Source organism: Narcine bancroftii, chromosome 10, assembly GCF_036971445.1.
Source record: "Narcine bancroftii isolate sNarBan1 chromosome 10, sNarBan1.hap1, whole genome shotgun sequence".
NCBI lineage: Eukaryota > Metazoa > Chordata > Chondrichthyes > Torpediniformes > Narcinidae > Narcine > Narcine bancroftii.
Window position 1 is genome coordinate 62,799,704 of NC_091478.1, and position 18,817 is coordinate 62,818,520.

The window sequence follows — 18,817 nt, forward strand, 5'->3', positions numbered from 1 at the left end:
CTGATAACGCCTCAAACCGTGCATCTTGGCGCCTCACAGTTTGGCGGGCAGCAACCTCCTTTGAAGAAGACCGCAGAGCCCACCTCACTGACAAAAGGCAAAGGAGGAAAAACCCAACACCCAACCCCAACCAACCAATTTTCCCCTGCAACCGCTGCAACCGTGTCTGCCTGTCCCGCTTCGGACTTGTCAGCCACAAACGAGCCTGCAGCTGACGTGGACTTTTTACCCCCTCCATAAATCTTCGTCCGCGAAGCCAAGCCAAAGAAGAGATTTCAACCATCCTGACTCCGTGTGCTCGAATGAATGGAAGGGGTAGGGAGGTCACCCTTTATGGCCAGGTCATGGGGGAAGGATCACAGGGATCGAGTCATCAGTGGGCGGGCCAGCCACTTGTACACAGAACAGCACAGAATAGTATATCACCATACCTCCCTCACAGTCTAAAACTCTCTATCTTTCTTACAACCATATAAGAGTGTTTTAAATGTCCCTATTATACCAGCCTCCTCCACCAGCTGCAGGAATGCATTCCAGGCACCCACACTACTGAGATAAAAAAGCATCCCTAAACCATCTTCCTCTCACCTGGGAAAACAAAGATTTTTGGCTATCGACTCCTCTATCTATTCCTTCTCACAATTTTGCATACAAAAGTGGTTGTCACCTATTCCAAGCCTTATCTGTGCCACAGTCACTGCTGGACATATCTCTCAGCAGCTGATGTGGGAGGTGGGGGGAGCAAGGTGGACCCCTGTATGTGATGGGAAACCTTTGCTTGTTAGTGATTCAGAGCCTCTCGACGCTGCTGAATGGGAGGGTCAGCTACTGATGGGGATTGTGAGACCGCCTGGTCATGGGTTTCTCCAGTGGCCTGTCCTATGGGCGGGGCTACTGCTGGGGGCAACGGGCCCCCGTGAAAGTCGGCAGAGGCTGGGGTTGAGGGCAGTGCACAAGTGCGCCAGAGAAACACAGCAGTTCACGCAGCATCCAGAGGACATAAAGGGTAAAGGGCCTGGGCCCTTCGATGAGGTACAAGCACAAACAGGTAGGTGCCTGAAAAGAAAATGTGGGGGGGGGGGGTGGGAGAAAGAGTGGAAGGAGGGGCAGGGGAGGATCACCGGCTAACAGGTGAGAGGGTATAAGAGAAGTGATGGGGGAGAGGGTAGAGGTGCAGACACTGGGGTTGAGTGGGGTTAAGTTTGATGCCTTTTGGAGTTTCCCCAGCTTGTGAGGTTGGTGGTGGTGAGAGGAACCCCTTTTGGTTGGGTGAGCAGTCTCACCTGTTGGGTGACTCTCCTGCCAGAAGGTGCACTGGGATCAGAGTCTCTCTTGCTCACAGGGGGGTAGGGGTGTCTCTGCTAAGGGTTGGGAGTCTCAGCCGATGGCGCTCGGGACTCTTGTGTTTACAGGGCTGGTGGGAGCTGGTAGCCTTACCTTCTGGTAGTAGGGGAGGAGGGTGTTTGGGGTTGGAGGGATCACCTTCTGGTGGGTTGGGAGCTCCCTCTGGATGATGGGGTGGGAAGGTGGTCAGAGACTCTTCCTCTGGTGGTTAGAAGTTTCTGCTGTTGTGGGGAGGTATTGCCTGTTGGTAGGTGTTGGTTCCTTGATTGGAGAGGGAGAGTAGAGGTGGCATCAAAATACTGTTTAAGATGTCTTACTGGAAGTGAAGTTTCATTTCAAATTTCAGATTTATTGTCAGAAAACATACATGACTTCACAGGCAACACTGAAATTCTTTTTCTTGTACGAGAGGCAGAATTATTGCTTACTGGTTATGTAAAAAATCTGTATGCAACGTACACATGTACACAAATAAAGAAATAAAAACAAACTCTGCAATATGGAGAGAGCAAAGAAAATCAATTAATTGCAAAAGACAGAGTCCTTAAACGAGTCCCTGATTGAGTTTGTTGTTGAGGAGTCTGATGGTGGAGGGAGAGCAGCTGTTCCTGAACCTGGGGGTGCAAGTCTTGTGGCACCAATACCTCTTTCCTGATGGCAGCAGCGAGAACAGAGTGTGTGAAGGTAAAAAAAAAGGTAAACGTTCCATTATTGTCACGTAACACTACATTTAGAATGTAGCATTTATGAAATTCTTTAACTTTTGTCTATAGTAAGGCAAACAGAGAGTCACCACTTTGTCCAGCGCCCCTCTCAGAAACCTAGAGCACCACATATGCTGGGTGGTGTGGATCCTTGATGATTGCTTTTGCTCTCTAATGGCAACATTCCTTGTAGATGTTCTCAGTAGTGGGGAAGGTTTTACCTGTAATGTCCACTACCTTTTACAGAGCTTTATGCTCAGGGGTATTCTTGTGGATGTTGACTCCAGCAAAGCCCAGTGGACACATATTTATTTTAAACAGTCCAGATGCAAAGTCTTGAATCTTTTGAGACTTGTGACTAGTATTTCATCTGATATTGTCCACTTAGGACATTTGCTAAAGACACTATATAAATGTTAGTAGTTGTTGTAAAAGAGCAAAGAAATTTCACATCACATTGGCGGCATGGTTAGCGTAATGCTGTTACAGCACCAGCGATTGGGACTGGGGTTCAAATCCCAAGCTGTCTGTAAGGAGTTTGTACATTCTCCCCGTGTATGTGTGGGTTTTCCCCAGGGGCTCCAGTTTCCTCCACCTTTCAAAACATAGTGGGGGTTGTAGATCAATTGGGTATAATTGGGCGGCTTGGACTTGAGGGCCAAAAGGGGGCCAAAATTAAAATGATAAACATTTAAAGTAAAACCCTGCAGTTTTTAATCTGAAATAAAATAAAACACTGGAAATGCCTGGCAAAGGAGCATCTGTGGAGAGAGAAACAAAGATAAAACATGAAAATGTTGAATTCCAACACGGTTTAAGTAGCTGGGGTGGAGGGAACAGGGAAATGGGGGTTGGTCAAGATGAAAACGTGAACCAGGGAATGGCAAAGAAAGCAGTTCCCTCAGATTAGTGAAAGAAGTGGGAAAGACTGGGTATTATGAGGGTATCATCTTGGAAATAGAGTGTTTAGAGCGGTGGTTCCCAAATCTTTTTTGGGCTGCCGCCCACTTGGCTTCCAGGCCACATCCCTAGTGCCCCCACCACCCCCCCCCCCCACCCTACCCCACTCACACATACTACGAACACACACTTCTTTCTTGGTATTAGGTCTACTGCAAATTTAAAACAAGCAGCCTCGATCTCTAGTATTTACATGCATACAATTACACCGTGTAGAAGTCACTTGTACAGCAGACATTTGGGAAATAACATTTGCGGATCAAAAATGTACATCGAGAATTGGGGCCACCAGCAGGTAAGCAGGAAATGTCCCAGGATGCGTTTGTGTGCAAGCGCGCCAGATTCCTGGCAGGATGAGTCAGTTCCCGAGCCCCGAATGGAGAAATTGCAGTAAGGCGGAACCCAGAATTTGGAGCAGGAGCCTCGGGGGTAATTCAGCTTTATCACACGGGCGTGGATTGGGATTGGTGAGCCAGCTTTCTCCACACCTTGAGTTGAACCTCAGGCCAAAGGGGTGGCTAGGTGTGGATACAAGGTACTTAAGAAGTGGGTGTCAAAAGTGGCAATGCTCCAGAGCGATCTTGGTGATGGAGGTTGGATGTTTATTTTCCAGCTTGTGAAAAATTTGTTGCTGGCGATTGGGTTGTCATATTTAGATGGACGCTGTGAACAGGATGGCTGAAAACAGGGCAGATGGCCAGTTGAGAGCTCCCTTTTTCCTCACTGCCCCTTGGATCTTTCCATCATCCCTGAGGGGTCAGCACTGGTTGCAAGAAGCAGTGAATGTTACATGGTGCAAGGCGCCCCTCTGGTGACCAAAAGGGAATATTACAACCTTTTTTGTTTCGACACCTGCCAACATTTTTCCAATCCTTGATGAAGGGCTCAAACCAGAAACTTTGGTTATGCACCTTTATCTTTGCTATATAAATGACCCTCTTTGATCTGCTGAGTTTCACCAGCATTTTGTGTTTTTACTTTAACCCTGGAGCCTGCAGACTATCATGTTTTACTTGTGAGTATCACAGTGACATGGCGTTGGTTCCAAATACTGACAGTAAAAACATTCAGAAATGTTAGTGGAATTTGGCTGGTCTCGTAGTGGAGGCCACAACGGGAGCACCAGATTCACAAATGAAATGTTGCTTCACTTGGAAGGACTGTTTGGGGCCCCGAATGGTGCTGAGAGAGGAGGTGTGGGTAGAAGTGGAGCATCCCCTGCTGCTGATATCAGTAGAGGTCATCTACTCCATCAGTTTCTCCCGTTCTGGTCTCTCCTACATTGAAGAAATTGGAAGCAGACTGGGAGATTAATTTGTTGAATACTTCAGCTCTGTCTACCAGAAAGCATGGATCTCCTAGTGCCCACCCATTTGAATTGCCAGACCCATTCCCTTGGTGACATCCTGTCCATGGTCTCATGCATGGCCAGACTGAGACCACCCACAAATTGGAGGGAACACACCTCATCTTCCGCCTGGGCATCCTCCAACCGGATGGCATTAACCGACTTCTCCAATTCCCATTAAAATCCACCCCACCACCCTGTCTCATTTCCACGAGTTCTATCTCTCTCTCTCTTCCCTCTTTTTTCACAGAGCCAAAATCAATTCTCACCTTTTCTCATCATATCTCTTGGTCTTGACTCCTCCCCCTCTCTTTATTTCTCCCTCTCTCTCCACAGTCTTTAATTCAGATGCCCATCTGCTTTTTGCTTATACGATAAAGAAGGGCTTGAGCCCAAAACATCAGTAATATATCTTTACCTCCTAAGGACACTATGAGACCAGCTGAGTTCCTCCAGCATTTCTTTGTGTTTTTACTACAATCACAGCATCTGCAGATTCAAGATTCAAGTTTTTTTTAATTGTCATATAATAAAGACAGCACAATATTACATGAAATTTGCTTTCCTCGGCCATAAGGCAGACAGGCTCGCCATTGGTAAAAATTGCCTGAAGCACCTTCTACAGTAAAGAAAGAAGTAAAAGAGAGTAACTCACACGTAAACAAATAAAGAAATGTAAACAAACTGTGATACAGAGAGAAAAAATCAATAAAGTGCAGAAGTAAGAGTCCTTAAATGAGTCCCTGATTGAGTTTGTCATTGAGGAGTCTGATGGTGGAGGGGTAGCAGCTGTTCCTGAACCTGGTGGTGCGAGTCTTGTGGCACCAATATCTCTTTCCAGATGGCAGCAGCAAGAACAGAGTGTGAGCTGGGTGGTGTGGGTCTTTGATGAATTGCAGCTGCCATCCAACGGCAGCGTACCCTGTAGATGATCTCGATGGTGGGGAGGGTTTTGTGGGTCCTGTTAGTCTGAAGTCTGTGGTAGGGAAACCGCTGGAGAGGTTTCTGAGAGATAGGATCTATCATAATTTCAATGGCCAGGAGAAAATCAGGAAGAGGCAACAGGGATGGATTTGTGTGTGGACAATCACATCTCAGGATTGAATATTTTGAAGAGGTAACAAAGAAGGTAGTCAAGGACCAAGGTTGAAGTAGTTCTTACACTTTTATTTTTTGCATCTGTATTTACTCAGGAAACCGGCGTAGTGGATAAAGAAGGAAGAGAAACAAACAGAAAAGTCATGGAACAGGTGGAGTTTAAGGAGGAGGAGGAGGTGCTTGCTGCCTTACCATGAATAAAGGTAGATAAATCACCCAGGCTTGTTATAATATTCCCTCGGACCTTGAGGGAGACGATGGTAGAAATTGCAGGGGTCCTGGCTGAGTTAATGTGAGGTGCCGGAGGATTGGACATTAGCTCGTGTTGTTCCATTGTTTAAACAAGGCTCCAAAAATAAACTAGATAATTATAGGCTGGTGAGACTGACGTCAAAAGTAGGTAAATTATTGGGAAGAGGTCTGAGAGATGGGATATGTAGGTATGATGTGGGCTGATTAAGGACAGTCAGCATAAGTTTGAGCATGGTAGGTCATTTAATGAATCTTGTGAAGTTTTTCAAGGAAGTTACCAAGAAAGTAGATGAAGGAAAGCCTGTGGATGTTGTCCATATGGACTTTAGTAAAGTCCCACATGGGAGGTTAGTTCAGAAGGTTCAAACACTTGGTATTCATGGAGAGGTTGTAAATTGGATGCAAAATTGATTGTATAGGGGAAGTCAGAGTGTGGTAGTGGATGGCTGCTTCTCGGACTGAAGGCCTGTGAAGAGTGGTGTGCCTCAGGGATCTGTATTGGGACCAGTGTTGTTTGCTGTCTACATCAATGATCTGGATGATGATGGCACAAATTGGATCAGCAAGTTTGCTGATGACACAAAGATCGGAGGGGTTATGGAGAGTGAGGAAGATTTTCTAAGCTTGCAGAGGGATCTAGACCAACTGGGAGAATGGGCCAAAAAATAACAGATGGAGTTTAATGCAGACAAGGGTGAGGTGAAGCATTTTGGAAGGACAAACCAAGGTAGGACATACACGGTAAATGGTAGGGCACTGAGGAGTGATGAGGAGCAGGGATCTGAGAATACAGAAACATTTTTCCCTGATTTGTTCTCTTAAAGTGACAGTTCCACTCAATTGAAAATGAACTGGGAGCATGTAACACCACACTGCCAATAGTCTTACCATTAATACTATATTCTGCCATCATATTTCTGCTTCAATATTTTTATTAAATTTTACAATAATAATACAAAAAGAAGCCATATTTATCTAAATATAAAGAGTGAAAAAGGAAATATACAAAAGAAAGACATACAAGAAAATCTTTTCATATAAACTAGATACCATAACAATCAAACAAAAAAGAAAATAATCGTAATCATTTAATCAGTTATAACACGCGGCTAATTGAAAAAGGTTCATAAATAAATAATAGCTTCTATACGACAAATTCTACCCCCTTCCCTTCTGAAGTTATTTGGTAAATACATACAATTTCACTCACATTTAAAAAAAATCACACAAACTCACAAGATCTAAATGATCTTATAGATTATGGAAAAATAAGTAAATAAACGGACCCCATAAACTTGAAAAGTTTAAATCCATTACATTAGAGGAACGTTTGATTTTTTCCAAAGTTAGACAGTATCTTTCCATCTCATTAATAGTGAAAGAAGCTGCATGGGATTGAGACACAATTAATTTCACATCAATTATCTTAGTTAATCCAAAAGGAGTAATTAAAGGATTAGGTGTAAGATTTGCATCAAGAACGAAAGATAAGGTGTGAAAGATATCTTCCAAAAATCTAAAAAGAAAGGAACAAGACCGACCAAAGCAAATGTAATTAAGTTTGCTTGAAGAGAGCATACTTACATCTTCACTCTTACATCTATCACAATTCAACGAAATATTAGGATAAAATTTAGCCAATTGAACTTTAGAAAAGTAGGCTTGATGTACTACCTTAAATTGTAGAAGTGAATGACGTTCTGCCGTCATATTTGACCGACCAAAATGAACCACTTCACACTTATCTGCGTTGAACTCCATCTGCCACTTCTCAGCCCAGTTTTGCATCCTATCAATGTTCCGCTGGAACCTCTGACAGCCCTCCCCATTATTCACAACACACCCAACCTTTGTGTCATCAGCAAACTTACTAACCCATCCTTCCACTTCCTTGTCCAGGTCATTTATAAAAATCATGAAGAGTAAGGGTCCCAGAACAGATCCCCGAGGCTCACCACTGGTCACAGACCTCCATGTAGAATATGACCCATCTATAACCGCTCTTCGCCTTCTGTGGGCAAGCCAGTTCCTTGGATCCCATGCCTCCTTAGCTTCTCAATCAGTCTTGCATGGGGTAACATATCAAATGCCTTGGAGAAATCCATATACACTACATCTATTGCTCTTCCTTCATCAATGTGTTTAGTCACATCCTCAAAAAATTCAGTCAGGCTCATAAAACCGTTGAACGTGAAAAGATGTAATTAATTAAAGTGAGGTCAGCTGCTGGATTCAGCAAAATGCAAAGGCGTCTTGGTTGAATTACGATGCACTACTGCCATATTCCAAATGCATGGAAGAACAGGTTGGAGAGCTTGAGTGATCAAACTCATTCCCTGAGGAAATAACCACACTTTGCAGCAATTATTTTATTTGCAATTGGCTATTTGTTTGAAGGAATAGTTAAATACTAAGTGTCAGTGCTAAAAATCAGAGAAATTGAGAATGAATTTTCCTTTGTGAAATAGACTCTGTTGGGACTTTTCAGGAATTTTAGATATGAAAATGATGGCATTGAATTGTTTTAAATTGTTAATGGATCAATAATACATGCTTTGTGAGACCTTTGTATCTACATTATGCAAGTTTAACAATGAAGAGTGATGAAAAATGGGGTGGTTTAAAGTTTAAACAGAATAACTTTGATAAAATATTGCAATACTCTCCAGAAACAAGAGTGTTACATCTGTGCCCATTGGAATATTCGGACCAGTCCTTGATAAGAGGATATTTATCTTTGGAACACTGGCATATTTCAATATAACAAGTTCTTGTTACAAAGCAGTCCTTTGTTTGACAATGGCCTGTCTTTGAATGTTTCAGCAGAAATCTTTGCAGTTTTCTCCTGAAGTAGTGAATTTAGTGTTGAAAATGGAGGAGTTTTGCTCTCTTGATAACTGCAGTTCTCGGGTATCCAGAGATGGACTCACCGCCATGGTGAGGTCACATGGACAGCAGAGCAGCCCCACAGGGTCTATCTTTGTGAAACAGAATGTCAAACAATCACCAAGGTGCCATTGTGAGGGCAAATCGCATCCTTGCCTAGATTTATGCATTCTTACCCGCCGTCAGGGATCATTGGAGGGTAAACAGAAGTAAAGAACCTATCAGGCAACAATGAGAAGCTGGAGGAACTCTATGGGTGTGGCAGCATCCATGGAGTCACATGGGGCAGTCTCGATCAAGGGTCCTGATCTGAAATATTGCCCGACCAGCTGAGTCCCTCCAGCCTCTCATGGTGTGTTCAAGATTCCAGCATCTGCAGTTTTTGTGTTTATCTGAAAAAGAAACAATCTCCTAGTTCATGCTACGATGGGCCATTACCATTTATTTCCTTTCCTTCGAAAACCCCTCAGGATTGAGGATGGCTTATTTCTACTCTGGCTGGGGCAGGAGGTAGCTGTCAGGGAAGGTGGCTGTGTGGATGGGGCTGCTGCTTATGTCAGATCCCTGTGTGTTCCCATTGCATATGCTGCATGCTACCACTACCACCCCCGAGAATCCTTCCTTGATTTGAGCAGTCATGAGTTAGAGGTTCCCATGTTGCAGTGGGAATGTTGCATTTCTTCCAAGAGCATATCCTGCAATTTGTTCCGGTGGGGCAAGGGCAGCGGGGGCTTGGGGGGGCTGTCGGGCACTTGCCAGCTGATTGTCATCCCCTTAGCACCTGCTTTCAGGCAGTTGCATTCAGGTGCCAGGGGGACCTCAGTGCTCCGGCGATTATCCCTCCCGGAGGAGGGTTACCAAGTGCGCCTCACAGGTACCTCTTGTGCTTTCAGGTGGGCTCCCAACAGCCACATAGAGGTCAAATATGCGGCTTTACATCGAGGTATTTTGGTCACCTGAAAGTGCCTTGTGATAGCAAAGCAGGGGAAAGGGGACAGAGGGAATGGGAAGTAAAGGCTGGTGAAAAGGGAAAAATGGGAGGGAGAGTAGTAAAGACCAACAGACAAAAGGTGTTTGCTCACACCTTGAGTAAGAGCTCAGGCCTGAAACGTTGGTAATATAGCTTTACCTCCTCTGGACGCCGAAACCTGCTGAGTTCCTCCAGTATTTCTGTATAATCACAGCATCTGCAGAGTTTCGTGTTTTACTCTAGATTAGGTCATAGACATGGATCTAGATTCACATATTTTTTGGTTCTGAAACCATAAACTAACTCTGCTAAGATGCCTGGCTGCTACATCAGAGCTATTAAGAATGTTACAGTTTTGTGAACTGACAACAGAATCCTGCCAAGACTATCGCAATTTATCAGAAATATGGCAAAAATGCGTTCAGAATTAGCACCCAAGCTGTATCCAATGTAAGATACAGTTTTAAATTGCAGTGTTACAGTTACATTGCCAATGTTCACTTCACTGTTTTTGGCAAATTTCAGCTTCCAGTATTTTGATGCGGACTTAACAATGATATTTCAATTTGTATCATTGCACTGCCACAAGGACCCACATTTCCTTCTGTGTCCTTCTGAGGCCAATGAGAATATGAAAGGTGGCATGTGTCACATTTGTGGCCCGAAATGTGAAATTAATAACACCATCACCACATGCTTTACCAGTTGAACATCTCAGTGTCTTTATTTTCCTGCTTCCCTTATTTCATCATCCTGCACCTTCCACCTCCAGTGCATACCATCTGCATATTCATTATCATGACATCCCTCCTTTCACCAGAAATAAACTTGATATCTTTATGTTTAAATGTAAACACTTTAACACTATCAATCGCATTTTTCTGCCTTCTGAACCAACAAAACAACTTCAAATTCAAAACAAAAACAACTTCAAATTCCCTCTTCATAAAATGTAACATAAACATGTTATAACCAAAGGTAATATAATAGCCCAACTGTTCTTCTGTAATTATACTAATACAATGCTCACCTCATATGCAAAATGTAAACATTTAAATTTATACACCTCACATGTTTAAATTCCAATACTTTTGTTTTTTTTCATTTAATACCAAATAGTCGACTAAACAAAAATGCAATTCATACAGGACTCATACATGTACTTTATGATGTATGGATCAAATCACTGTCCAAATGTTCCCATTATCATTTCTCTTCCTTGGTGAGTAACATTATTGCGCTTCATTGAAACTCATTCCAACTATCACAAACTTTCACTTTCGTGATAATGCGGGCACGATTAGAAATATGGCACAAAATCTTCATATCGCTTAGGTGGTTTCCTGTCCTGTCTCGGCTTCCTGCAATGCTACTGTCTCAACTTGGTTGTTCACCCTCAGCACCGGAAACACTGCTCGCTGCGGCCTCTGGTGTTTCTGGTACTCTGGTCACTTCATCGGGAATGCTGGTAACTACCTCTGGAACATCATCTGGTCCCTCAGGTTGAGCATCTCGTATTGGACTTCCAACCACTTCACTCAGTGTCGCTCTGGATTGGTACTTTTTTACACCAGACACGTTTCTTTTGTAGAGGACTCCAGCTGGAGACCTGACTGACCCCATACTGCCGCTTCTGGATACAACAATGTAGGGTTGATGGTAATAAGGTGTGTCTAGCTTACCACCACTCTCTTGCCTCACCAGAACATTATCTCCAGGCATGATGTCTGAGTACCTGGCCTCACGTCTCGAGTCTGCATTCAGCTTTGCTGCTCCCTTCTTATCAGCATCGTGGTCCCTCATCTCCTGGTCGTTCCTGATTTCCTTTATTTCAGGCATTTTTGTGTGGATTTTCCTCCCAAAAAGTACTTCTGCTGAACTTTTTCCTGTGGTTGCATGAGGCATTGCCCGATAAACAGCTACAAAGGATAGCAATGCTTCTCTCCAGTTCTGTCCTTCTGCATGAGCAATCCGTAATCGTTTTTCGATGGACTGATTTTGTCTCTCTACTTCCCCATTGGTTGCAGCCATTTAGGAGTTACTTTATGATGGTGGATACCTGTGGTCCTCATCTATTCAGCAAATGTCTCTGAGATGAACTGTGGACCATTGTCAGAGTATAGCGTAACAGGCAATCCATATCTCGTGAAGATCTCTGCCAATGCTTGTATTTTTTCAGTGGTCGTTGACCTCATCACAGAGTACTCATAGTATCTGCTGTAGTAATCTACCACTACCATGATTGACTCACCAGTTGGTAAAGGTCCGAGAAAATCAACAGCTACATCGATCCACGGTCCTGTCGGGAGTTGCGTACTCCGGATTGGCTCTGGAGGATTACTCCTACTTGTGAGTTGACACCCATGGCAGATTTTGACAAATTTCTCTGCGTCTTTATCACAACCTGGCCACCATACTTTACTCCTGAGGTTTTGCTTGATACCAACAATACCTATGTGTCCTTCATGAGCTAATGATACATTCTTTGGTCTCAACCTCTGAGGTATCACCAATCTACACCCCCTCAATACACACTGCCCGATGCAATACAGTTCATCTCTAATGGGAATATATGCCTTGTGAATGCACTTGTCCCATTGTCCACTTTGGATACATTTTCTAACTTCCATGAGTTCTGGGTCATGTTCGGACTCTCTTTCGACTTCCCTCATTGTCACAGCTTCCGGTGTCAACTGAATAGCTACGAAGCGTACAAAACTCTCTGTTTCTGTCCCCAATTCTGACTTGGATTGTGGGCATCCATCTTTTAACAATCTGGACAGCAGATCAGCAATGTTTGCTTTTCCGGCAATGTGAACTACTCTGTACTTGTACGGTTGGAGTCTGAGCACCCATCGTTCTATCCTGGCACACGGTTTGGACCTGGCGGCATAGATCACCTCCAATAGTTTATGGTCCGTGATGAGTTCAAATTCAATGCCATACAAATATGCATGGAATCTCTTGCAGGCCCATACAAGTCCGAGTGCTTCTTTTTCTGTCTGAGAATATCTCCTTTTCACATCTGTCAAAGATCTGCTGGCATAGGCAATGATTCTTGGTCCCACATCTGGACCAACACGGCTCCTAAACCAACAGGACTAGCATCCGCTATGACTTTGGTTGGTGCAGCCAGATCATAATACCCAAGAGTATCGGCATTCGTCAGACTTTGTTTCAGAGCTGTGAATGCTTCCTTCTGCTCAGGGCCAAAATGGAATGGTACACCTTTCCTGGTTAGTTTCCTCAGTGGTTCTGCCAGTGTAGCAAAATTAACCAATCCCAAGAAGCTCCTCACCTCCGTTGCATTCTGGGGTTCATGTGCATCGGCAACAGCTTTCACCTTGGCATCAGCTGGGTTCAGTCCTTCCCGTGTAAGCCTGTGTCCCATGAAGTCAATCTCTGAGACACCAAACTGGCACTTGTCTCCATTCACAGTAAGGTCTGCCCCCTGTAGTCTGGATAGCACACACCTCAACCGTCTGTCATGCTCTTCCATTATAGCCGCATGGACTATGATGTCATCAGAAATGTTGGCAACTCCAGGAATGCCTTGAATCACTCGATGGATTTCATACTGGTAGATCTCCGGAGCTGCATTGATGCCGAACGATAGTCTCTTGTACCGGTACAATCCACAGTGAGTCACAAATGTCACGTCCCTGGATTCTGGGTCCAGCTCTAATTGATGATAGCCCCATTTTAAATCAATTTTTGAGAACACCTGACTGGTAGTTAACTCCTGAAATACTTCCTCCACTGTTGGTATGGGGTGTTGTTCTCGAATTATAGCTTCATTGGCCATCTTCATATCAACACCATTTGTCATCATTTGGTTTGGGCACGATCACTACTGGGCTGACCCATTGTGTTGAATGTTCTACAGGTTCAATAATGTCTTGCTCGATCAACTCTTTGATTTTGGCCTCGACTTTCCCACGAAGTCCAAATGGAGTTCTGCGCACTGGTTGCGCCTTGGGTTTGACCGTTTTGTCCACTGCTAGCTTTAGTTGTCGACCTTTCAGCTTTCCTACTCCCTGGAAAACTGCGGGGAATTCTTGCTTCATATCCTCGTATGACTGAACTGAATTGACACGAGCTCCAATATGAAGTATTGCCAGGTCTTGCGCCGTGTGTCTACTCAGCAATGGTTCTCCCCTCTCGTCTATGACAACAAACTCTGCTTCAGTGTACTTGTCACTAGCTTCAACAGTCGCAGTGAAACATCCAATGGTCTGCAATGGCTTGGTTGCTGTGTATGGATACAGTTTCTTTGAACACTTCTTTGATATACAAATGATCTTTTTTCTTTTCAATTTCTCCCATAAATGTCGGTCAATTACATTACTGTCACTGCCTGAGTCTACAATGACCGGAACTGTCACACCACCAATTATCACATCATTCAATGTAAACTGATAGTATTTCTGCCCATCCTGGTTGTCATCATCATCGTCACTTTCTGGGTCACCTTCTGTATGGTGAATAGTGCCTTTCTTTCCAGGATACTTTCCTTTCCCCCAAGCTTTGCCCTTAGAAGCTGTACTCTTCCCATTCTGGTTTGCATTTGACTTACTTTTGCACTTCTTTGCAAAGTGGTCCTTACCTCCACACTTTCTACAAACATTGCCTTTTGCTGGGCAGCATGGGTCTTTTCCAAAATGACCTCTGTTTCCACATCTGTAACACTCCAAGTCATGAATCGGCATATTTCTTGGCTGGCTATGGCTGTGCGAGAGCCTATTTACTTGTTGACCAACTTTGTCTTTACTGGGCTGGCTTGGTATTAAACTGCCCCTCAACAGCCTCTAATGCAGCAGCCATTGTTAAAGCATTGGTAAGTTTCAACTCACCCCCTTTTTCCAGCAATCGCCTTCTGAGTTTGTCTGATCTGGAGTGCTGCATGATTTGATCCAATAACTGGTTGTCCAAATCAGCTGCCATGTAATTGCATCCAACAGCCAGTTGTCGCAATCTCGTCATGTACTGGGCAACCGTTTCTCCATCTTCTTGTTTTGTTTTGCGAAACAAATGTTGAAATGTAGCATTCGGTGTCACCACATAGTGTGCATTCAATGCATCTACGGCTTTCTGGTATTCCTCCTTTCTTCCAGTATTCGAAAGCGTCTTAAAAGTTTCCCGAACTGCGGGTCCTGCGGTGAAGAGAAGTAACGCCCTCCGCTGCGCTTTCTGTTCCGCCGTACTGCTATCGAGAAATAGGCCACGACTGTCGGCGTAGGCTTCAAATTCTTCCAGCCATGCCTTCCACTTCACACTCACAGTGCTTGCATCACCCGTCGGGTCAAAATGAGGAACACCTCGATGTGCTAGAGATTCAGCTCCTGTGACTGCCATGAAGAAAACCTTCCAGCTCAAAGCCACCGATTCAAAATCCAAAATGTTAATCACATTTAAAATCAAAAATGTTTATCCTCGTCGCCAATGTCACATTTGTGGCCCGAAATGTGAAATTAATAACACCATCACCACATGCTTTACCAGTTGAACATCTCAGTGTCTTTATTTTCCTGCTTCCCTTATTTCATCATCCTGCACCTTCCACCTCCAGTGCATACGATCTGACTTCTGGTCAGGTTAATACATATCATGCATATTCATTATCATGACAGCATGCTGTACTTTACTCTTCCTTGGTGTGGTGATATGTAATTACACCACTAGGTCACCAGTGGTCATCCCGGTGACCTTGTATATAAAGCAGTCCAGAGCTACAGTCTAGCATTCCAGGTTTGTCTTGCAGAGAGACAAGACCTCTTAGTGTACATATTAGTTTATTAAAGCTGTCTTATACTCTCACTGCTTTTGTGGTTATTATCAGTACATTTGGAAGAGTATAAAAGACAGAGTGATTAAGTAAAAGTGTGTGGAAAATTAAAGTATTCGGAAGCTCGAAGCTTCAACAGGAAGTCTGCAGATGGCGGAGATCTGGCACAGCACACTCAAATGTGGTGGAGGTGCTGACGATTATTGTCATGGACTGAATGGAGGTGCTCAAGAAATGTGCATCAGTCTGCAGAAGACCACAGTGTGAACATGGAACAAAATGCAACTCGATCAGAAGTAAAGGTGAAGTTGTTTCAGTGAGAAGGAGTATCTGGGCTCCTGGAAGTTGGGATAGGAATAGGCAAAAGGGCAGGTCTTACATCTCCTGTGGTTGCATTGAAAGGTACAGTGGGATCAAAAGGGCATTGGTGAAAATATTTTAAAAAATGAATCAAAGAGTCACGGAGGGAAAGGCCCCTTTGAAATGCTGAAAGGGAGGGCATGGATGGCGGTGACCTCATAATGAAGATGGCATTGGTCAGGAAGGACGCGGAGGGTGATGAAGTGGAAGTTGAGGGACAAGCCATCTCATCTAATCATGGATATTGGTTGCTAAACTCTCCCTTGAGATGGAGAAGGAGGAGTTCAAGATGGATCGTGTGAGAGGGAGCTCGGGGAGAAATTGGTCACTAAAATTATGAAATTTTTGAGTTCAAATAAGGCAGGACCAATACAAATTTCACTCCTACTTGTTACTATCCATTTGCTCTATCTGTACTTCCCTCAGACAGATCAGTTTTGATCAACAAATGTTCGCCATCTGATCTCACATGGCACCACCACTGCAACATGACTCCGTTTCTCTTGGACCCCACCCTATCACAGACATTCCCTGCATTCTTTTCATTCCTCCCCCATTTCTGCAACAAAATAAAAAAATATCAGATTTTGAATTCTTTTCTAACTCCAAGGAAGACCATTGTATACGTGCTCTCTGGTTTGTTAAGTATTGCCAAATTGTTTTGTTTCTACTACAGACTTTCAGCACCTGCACTTTCTTGCATCCCCATACCTCCACTTCTTAGCCAGTCAACCTAACGTTATGCTTTGGTTGAACCTCCATCATAATGACAGAGCAAAATATAGTACCCATCCCATTCCCCAACAGACACATCTGTCCATGATCTCATGCACTGCCAGACTGAGACCACCAACAAATTGGTGAAACAACACCTCATCTTCCATCTAGGCACCTGCGGTAAAACACTGTGTGTATATATTTAACTGTTTGAGCACACCCATTGGCTGACTGTACCTGTGGCTCCTCCCACCGGCTCCAGAATAAAGATGACTTCCATAGCCCCTTCCTCAGTGCAGAACAGTCAAGCAGCGTGGGATGTGCCTTTGTTCTAAAGCTGATAAAAGCCTATCATCTTGCTTAACTTCAGTCCTTTTGGAGTCATTGATGATACATCAGCATCCTGTGACCAGATGGCATTAACATCGACTACTCTGGTTTCCAGTAAATCGTCCTCACCCCTCTTTCTTCTTCCCTGTCACCTTTCTCCCAGCTCTATTACTCTCTCTTCCTTTGTCTCCTTTCAAAGAGCCAAAATCAATTCTCACCTCTCCTCTTAGTATATCCAGTTAACACCTTTTGTTGGTCTGGACTCCTCCCTTGGCCAGTCTACAGTCTTTATTCTGATGCCTTCCCATTCTTTCTTTGCTTATTCCTTGAGGAAGGGCTCAGGTTCAACAAAATTTTGGCATTGGACATTTTGTCACTGGACATTTTGGTGTTGGACATTTTGGCATTGGACAATTTGGCGCTGGACAATTTGGTGCTGGACATTTTGGATCTCACATTTGGCAACAGACATATGGCATGTAATTTATTATAATTTTCATTAAATATAATAAATATCAAATATTGATTAAAATTATTTATTGGTGCTAACAGTTAGGCTACAACAATTTATTCACTCATTAGACTTATTATGAAGCAAGGAGTGACGCTTTGGTCTATCCTGTGGGACACTGCACTCGTGACCAGAGCTGTCACTCTATCATGTCAAGCTGACCGACACAGTACTGGATGTACTGGGTACTGGACACTTACCTGCGATGACTGAGTCAATGAGTCAACAGGACCGGGGACAGGGGGAAACCAGGTGGAGGGGGCCAGATGACAGAGGGGGACTGGGAGCAGAGGGTGATCAAGGACCATGAAGGGGATTGGTGTCTGGTTCCCGGCCCCAGGACAATCTGCCTCCACTACACCAAAAGGGCCCAGCAACAGGTTCCCTCCCACCATTGACTGCCACCACTTACTCACCGCCAAGCATTGGTAAGTCTCCAGCGCCCATAGTACCATGTCAGTCATCTTGACATGATAGAGTGACAGCCACAGTCCTGGGCGCAGCTTCCCTACGACAGCCCAAAGAGCTGCTCCTCGCTTCACAATAAGTATAATAAGTGAATAATTGTTGTAGCCTAACTGTTAGCACCAAAATGTCCAGCACCGAACTGTGGGCAGGAAAATATCCAGCAGCAAAATGTGGGCAGCAAAATGCCCAGTGCCAAAATGTGGCCATAAAAATGTTCAGCATCGAAATGTGGATCCCAAACTGTGGAGGCAAAAAATGTCCCAGATCCCAAACTCAAAATGTCAGTAATCTAGATTTACCTCTAATGGATGTTACGAGACCAGTTGAGTTCCTGCAGCATTTCTATGCATTTTTACTATAATCACAGCATCTATAGACTTTCATGTTTCCCTCAGGGTAAAATATGGGACCAGCTAATCGGAAAAGGGTTACACTGATAGCTAGCAGTAGATTTTCATTATTGTGGTTTCAAGGTCATCAAATTGACTGTTGTTCTGATATATAGAGAAGCTGACTCCTGCAGGCCCGACTGTATCTTGCAATCCTTTGATACCCCTCCTGGGAATTGTCTACATTTGAAGTGAGGGTGTGACTGGATTTTTCTTCAGGATGAAAAACCTGATGTAATGGAACTTTTTTCTGGAAAATCAGGAATAATTTACCATACAGTTACCATTGTAATAGCAAAGATCCTAGAGAAACTCAACTAACATGTTCTCTTGCAATGTGTTAGTACTCTCGCTTTTACTGTGTGAAGGTTCCACTTGATAAAGGTGGCTTGGTTCTCTATCCTTGGCCTGCATTGTGGAGCTGATCTCAACTGGATTAAACTAAGAGCAACCACTGGCCTCCATGAAAAGGAGAGGACATTCAGCATGTGTAATCCGGCAAACCCACTGGAGTGTTTGGACATCAGGAGAGGATAAGGACTAGTTCTGGTATCTTACACACATGAATACCCTGCCAATTACACAGGACCACAAATTCTTCTTTCAAAAGGGTGGCTTACTGAAAAAAATATTGGGGATTATGATAGACAACTTCAAGCTGAATACAAAGATAATTTCAGATTTGCTGTATCACG

The 18,817-nt window shown here is 43.9% G+C and overlaps 1 protein-coding gene across 1 annotated transcript in view; it reads right to left on the minus strand.

The window, feature by feature from the left end:
• LOC138744616 (endonuclease/exonuclease/phosphatase family domain-containing protein 1-like) overlaps positions 1-9,899 on the minus strand; it is a 77,919-nt gene extending 68,020 nt beyond the window's left edge. The window contains exon 1 of the mRNA XM_069901041.1: positions 9,722-9,899. The gene's annotated coding sequence lies outside the window, so the exon portion shown is untranslated. The remainder of the gene's footprint in view (positions 1-9,721) is intronic.
• Positions 9,900-18,817: the final 8,918 nt, after the last annotated feature.